Genomic DNA, 7,088 nt, shown 5'->3' on the forward strand with positions numbered 1-7,088 from the left:
TAGCTGGGATTACAAGCATGTGCCACCACACCTGGCTAATTTTTTAATTTTTAGTAGAGACAGGGTCTCACCATGTTGGCCAGGCTGGTCTCGAACTCCTGATCTCAAGTGATCTGCCCACCTCGGCCTCCCAAAGTGATGGGATTACAGGTGTGAGCCACCTTGCCTGGCCTGACATATTTTTAAATTGTGGTAAAATGTCATAACATAAATTTATCAACCACTTTTAAGTGTATAGTTTAATGGCAGTAAGTACATTCACAACATTATGCTTACTAGGGTATTTTTTAAATAAAAGGCTATGTGGGCTTCTGACCTACAGGTCAACCTGCCTTCATCCCATCTCTGCATTATTGGCAATATGAACTTTCTAAAATGCAAATTATGTTACTAGATGAGTTAAAACCCTTTCATTGTGTTCCACTGTCTACATCAGCGGTTTCATCACAAAGTTTTCACAGGTTCAAATTGAAGTAAAGAAAAAAATGAATAACATACCAAGTTTTTCTTAAATATTTTAGCTGAAAGGTTGAGTGAGTGAATGGATGGCAACATTAATCAAGACAAAAAATACTGAAACATGCATAAGAATTAAAATAGTTTTGTTTTAAATATACTGAGTATCATATGCCAACAGTATAAGCAAGAGGAGATACCTTGAAGGCAGTTGGATAAGTGAGTCTAAAACCCAGAAGAGAATTTTGAGAAAGGGGTCTAAATTTGGAAGTCATGAGCATTTAAGTGTCATCAAGGAAGCAAAATGTAAAGAAAAGATGATAAAATACATCAACACTAAAAATACCAACAAAACAACAACCATAGTGATAAAAGAAACAAAAATCATATTTAAAGTCTTCTCATCCTTCTAATTGAAAGGGGGCAAGATCTTTAATACTAATGGCAAACCCTAGGTGCAGCATTTTTAGTGACTTTGTCTCCTCTGCTGGAAGGATAATTGTTATTCGTCTCTCTTGAATTTCCCTGGTTTCTTCCTCTTGGAAAGGAAAAAAAAACAAAAAGCCAACTTCATTGCCTAAATAATAGGAATGCTTTTTTCTGGAAAGAAAGTAGCCAATAAGAATTCTCCTACTCTCACATTGACAAATATAAAAATTATTTTCAAAAAGGGAATCTACAATGAGATATTTACTTTGGTACAATTCAATTAACGATGAGGAATTGTTCTGCTTTTACTCCTTCCTGTCCCTTTGCAATAAATTACCTAGTCAGTAAGAGTAATTCAAGCCACAAAAATTCAGGAATAAGCCTTAAAAGTCTCAATACTTTTGGAAGCATTGTGGCAAATTGGAGCAATCAGGAACATGGTAGTTAGACCTAGCATCATGTCTCAGTTTCAAAACCCACTAGCTATATGGCTCTTATCAAATTACCCCCCATATACTTTGGTTTTGTAATCTGATGGTAATTCTTATAGGTTGGTGCAAAAGTCATTGTGGCTTGTTTATGTGGCAAATCACATTTATTGATTTGCATATGTTGAACCAGCCTTGCATCCCAGAACAAAGCTTACTTGGTCATGGTGTATTGACTTTTTAATGTGCTACTGGATTCAGATTGCTAATAGTTTGTAGAGGATTTTTTATGTCTTAGTTCATCAGGGATATTGGCCTGCAGTTTTCTTTTTTCATGTGTCTCTACCAAATTTTTATGTCAGGCTATTGCTGGCTTCATAGAATAAGTTAAGGAGGAGCTCCTCCTCCTCAATTGTTTGGAATAGTTTCCAGTAGGACTGATATCAGTTCTTCTGTGTATGTCTCATAGAATTCAGCTGTGTGTCCATTCAGTCCAGTGCTTTTGTTGTTGTTGTTGTTGTTGTTAGTAGATCTTTTATTACTGATTCATCTAATTTATCTATTCCTATAGATTTTCTAATTTGTGTGCATAGAGTTGTTCATAGTATTCTTTGATGATTTTTTATATTTCTGTGGGATCAGTTGTAATGTCATCTTCGTCATTTCTGAGTGTACTTATTTGGATCTTCTCTCTTTTTTTCTTTTATTAATCTAGCTAGCAGTCTATCAGTCTTCTTTATTTTTCTGAAAAACCAACTTGGTTTCATTGATCTTTTGTATGGGTTTTTGCATCTCAATTTCATTTAGTTCTTATCTAATTTTAGTTATTTATTTTCTTCTACTAGCTTTGGGATTGGTTTATTCTTTTCTTTCTAGTTCCTTTAGATGCAGTTAGATTGTTAATTTGAGATTCTCACAACTACTTGATGAAGACATTTAGCACTATAAACTTTCCTCTCAACACTGCTTTAGCTGCATCCTAGAGACTTTAGTAATTTGTATACCTGTTTTTATTCATTTCAAAGAATGTTCTGATTCTGCCTCAATTTTGATATTCACCCAGGAGTTATTCAGGAGGAAGCTGTTTAATTTCCATGTATTTGTGTAGTTTTGAGTGATCTTCTTGATATTGATTTATATTTTTAATGCACTATAGTCTGAGAGTGTGCTTGGTATGATTTTTTTTTTTTTAATTTATGAGGACTTGTTTTATGACCAAGCGTGTGGTTGATCTTAGAATATGTTTTTTGTATAGATGAGAAGAATGTATGTTCTGTGGTTGTAATTTAATTTCTTATAACATGTTGTTACTAGAATACCAGATGAAACACACCAGCAAATATGTCCTCAGAAAAACTGCATAACTTGAGGAAAATTTTTTAATGATGCTACTAAGACGAATAGTTCATTAACCTGTAATGTGAAATCTGTAGGTCTATAGTAACTCAAACCCTAATGGAAATAGCTCTGAACTAAAAACAAGGAAACAAGGTGCAGGTTTATCACTGTTTTACCTCACAACCTTGTATAAGGGTTTACTTGTCTGTTCCTCAGTTTCTTCATATTTAAAATGGAGAAATCCTAATCCTAGCTCTAGCCCTTTTCATGTTTCATGAAGCTGTTGGGAAAATATCATGGAGTAATATTTAAAGCATCTGGAGCCTATTTTAGTGAGCTACATAATTTTTTAAGGACATTATTGATTTGGACAGTAAGAATAGCCTGCAGGCAAATCCTGCAAGGTGCTTCAACAGACACACACGTCTACCTTCCTGTTGGCACAGCCCATGTTTGGCAGGTGTATTCCATTCCTTACAGGAAGGAATAGGTGCTTCATTGTGTTACAGAAGTCAGTAAGCTTTCACAAAACTAAGTAAGTGACATTTTTCTCATTTCTGAGAGCAGATTTTCATAAATCATTCGACCTGGATAAATTGAGAATGTAGTTGATCTGGTAATTGTTGAAATATAATGAAGACATTGCAAAACATGATATTTAAGTATTTCCTCCTAATCTCTTACCTTAACAAGATATAAGAGTTCTAAATGGAAAGATGTCCTAATGTAGAAAAAGGAAACAAAAGTAAGATGAGCCTGTCTGTAAAGGAGAAGCCAGAAGAAGCACAGCACAGATTCATCTCAATAATTTGGGATTCCACTGATTCTGAATTTATAGTAACAATAATAATAACTAGACAAAATAGAGCTGACTTTTATATTGTGAAGAAGGTTTTTTCACTAGTTAGTAGTATAAGTTATATTACGGGGAAGGGATACATTTAGCCAGTTTGCAAGTAATATTTTCTGGCTTTTAACAATATATGCAAAGAAATGCTACTAATGTCTTATAATGATTTCTGCTGGGAGCTATTTAATTGTTATTTCAAGTTACTATCAGATTTTAACAATAAACTTAAAATTTCATAGTGTAATTCTGTAATTCATGCTCACATTTTTCTTTCCCCTCATCCACAACTCAAGTTAATTAAATATTACCTTAAAGGATTCATGTAGTCCTATAAGTCATAATATTCAGAGTGTATAAGTTAGCACTAGTTTTTAACCACTAGGGAAGGTTCAAGTATTGCAGACTAATGTGAGAATACAGTGAGTTTTCTAATGACTATTCTAGTTCAGGTATTTGTACCACTAGACTGTTTTAGTGGATATACAACATTTATGTATAGTTTGCATTTTAGAAAAGTTTGTAGTAATGAACTTAGACAAGATTTGCCTTTTTACTCTAAGATCATTACTGTGTTTCTTAGAGCAAAGTTTTTTGATGTACTGAATGATTTTGTTTTATTTTCCTGTTTTTTGTTAACAGAATTCTTGATAAATACAAAATCATCCAATAAACTTCAGCTAGTTTTCAGCATTATATGCAGTTGATTTGTCCATTCCTTACTGAAACTTCCAAATCTTCTAACCCAGAGTGTATGACACTAAGAATACCCTCATTCCTTTCGTGTCTAGCTCTGTGCTGTGTTTATTTGCAGAGGACCCTCATGCATGGATCCATATAAATGAGGCAAAGTGTGAAGCAGACTAGACTGTGCCGCTTACCAGTCTTTGAGAGAGAAAGATTGTGTATATGAAAACTACTAGGCATGATATTTACTTATAAGGAAGATTTCTGTATGTATAACATCAAGCAAGATTTTTGGTTGAGGTTTTATGCTTTCAGTAAAGAAAATAAAAGAAGAAAACCAATTAATGGTCTGATTCTATCATCTTTTGTCAAGCAAAACTCTCACTGATCCACATGAATGTGACCTCCCGCTCATAGAGTAGTCTAAGAACACTGCAGAATGGACTTCTGAACTTTCGACTCTCTTTTCAATTTAATTGACTAGTTTTTAATCAACTAAAAAAATCATTTTCTTTGACTAAAAAGTCTATGTAGGTAATTTCCAGTGTATTTATGCTACTCAGAAATAGAAACTTGTTTTTTAATTAGAACAAAAAGTCTGGTTTTCTTAGTATCAAATCATTATGTATATTTAAATTATTTCCATGCTACTGTAACTTGAAATTTTTTCCACCTAGCCACATAATTTCTGGCTTTATTTTTATCAGCTGATTCTATGAAAAGATGGGAATTTAGTATCTCATAGAAGTTACACAGTATACCAACCAATGAATCACTTATCTAACTAACAAGTGAAACATTGCTGGTATTTCTGTTTTGAAATATGTGCTTTTCTTAGGTAAAAATCAGTTTATTCTACATTTAACATGTGATCCTGTCATTGTATAGTAAACGATTCATTCACAACCTTAATACAAGTAGGTAAATGTATTGAAGTAAGTATCTTATTAGATGCTACTGTGTGTGGCATCTAATGCTGACATAATTCAAGGATCTGGGTTAAAGTTTGTGTCATTGCTGGTTTTTTCTTAACCTCAGATACTTGGCACTCTGTAGCAGTGTCTTTCACAGTAATGCTTTCTTAACATGACTGTGAGGACTGCTTGGTCACAGGCAAATACTGTCCTTTATCAGCCAGGACATTCTTAACAATAATTGCCCTTTTTTTTCCCCCTTCTCACCCCCATCCCAACCCCAACTTAGGTTGGAAAGGCTGGTGGATGTACTGAGGAAGAAGGTTGGAACCGGGACCATGAGGACAGTGATCTGATTGAAAAAAAACGACAGTCTGGGGAAGCGATCACATCTGGTGACCAGGCTGCTTCATTCAACACTGTGTAAACACTAAAGCCTTAACTTAGCAAACAGTTGTTAGAAGTGGGACACTCCAACCACATTCCAAGCTGAGATAAAATCAAATCACAAATGTTTAACCACTTTGCTGCTGACTTGAGTTATTTATCCAAATATATTAACTACAGACTTTTACCAATGGGTAGCTATAAGGTTACAGCTTATTTTGTAACTATTTTATATCTTAATATCTTTAATGTAAATCTTTTTACTGAGAGATCATTATAGAAACATGTTAAAGTTGGTTAGTATCATCTCTTCACATATGGCCCTTTCTGAATCAAAGTGCAGCAAAGTAAATATTGTCTAAGTTTTAATCCACTGTGTTAGGTCAAAACTTCAAATACATGCATTTTTCAATATAGGGTCTATTTCTTAACTGATGAGAGAGGCTTAAACATGAGTGTGTAGTCTTCCTTCAATGCATGTATGCAATCTTTGTTAGTAGTAAAAGATATTAAATATAGATGCAATGAATTAAATGTATAATTTGTTTAATAAGAGATGGATATATTAAAATTACATTCATCAAGGCATGATTTTTGTTTCACTACAAATAATGTAAACTGTTTCAATAAAAAGAGCAGACTGTTAATGTGTACTTATAAATTCACATTGTCAGTATTTTTTAATGTTGGGTCTGAATAATTATCTAAATTCTACTTAAGCTATAAATCTCTGTAATTTTTGCTTGAAAATTAGCATGCCTCTGTCTTAAAAGAACAGAGACCATCAAACCTGTTAAGTATCCTTATTGTTTATCTTTTTTTAATTGCCATTTGATTTTGGTTGTGGAGGAGGGAGATCTAATACATAATATACAATAGAATTATAATGTAGAAATGTAAGAATTCAGAAAAAAGTAAACTTGCCATTTGGTTGAGGTTACCTGCTTTTTATTTTATTTCAGAAATAAGATCATAGCAGTCATATGAAGTTATGAATAGAACTGAGATTTTTATGTAATTAGCTAGAGACAAAATACTTTCATATTTTAGATGAGACAGATGAAAGACCAAGAGAAAATGACTGTGCCTGGAACAGAATGAAATAGACAAGTCGAGATTTAATTAGTGAAAATTTTGTAGGCAAGTAAAATTTTTTTCTAAGTCTATACATTCTTAATTCATCTTTAAGATTGAGCTAAATTATCTACCATTGCCTATTTACAGGACAAGTACATTCAGGACAATTTATTGCACCATTCTTTCATATACTATAGTAGATTATCCATTTGAATTTTGCTTTACTCCACAGGAAAATGTAAGCTATTTTGTCATAGGTGACAAAAGAATCATAGTACTAACAAACTCTATTTCTTCCTTATTAAATCTGTATCCATTGAAGTACCTTTTTTAACTATGAGAATTAGAAAATAAGGGACAACAGGGGTTAAAACAAACTAATTTAATTTGCTCTATAGTCCTAAAGAGAATTATATCCTCTCATAGACCAATGACTCTATAATAGAGAAATATGTAATGATTTAGTCATGCATGCAGTTTTGTCTCTGGGCTCTATTTGAAATGTGTAACAGCTCCCTATGTGAA

This window comes from Rhinopithecus bieti, unplaced genomic scaffold (assembly GCF_001698545.2).
Source record: "Rhinopithecus bieti isolate Rb0 unplaced genomic scaffold, ASM169854v2 scaffold_1306, whole genome shotgun sequence".
Taxonomy (NCBI): domain Eukaryota; kingdom Metazoa; phylum Chordata; class Mammalia; order Primates; family Cercopithecidae; genus Rhinopithecus; species Rhinopithecus bieti.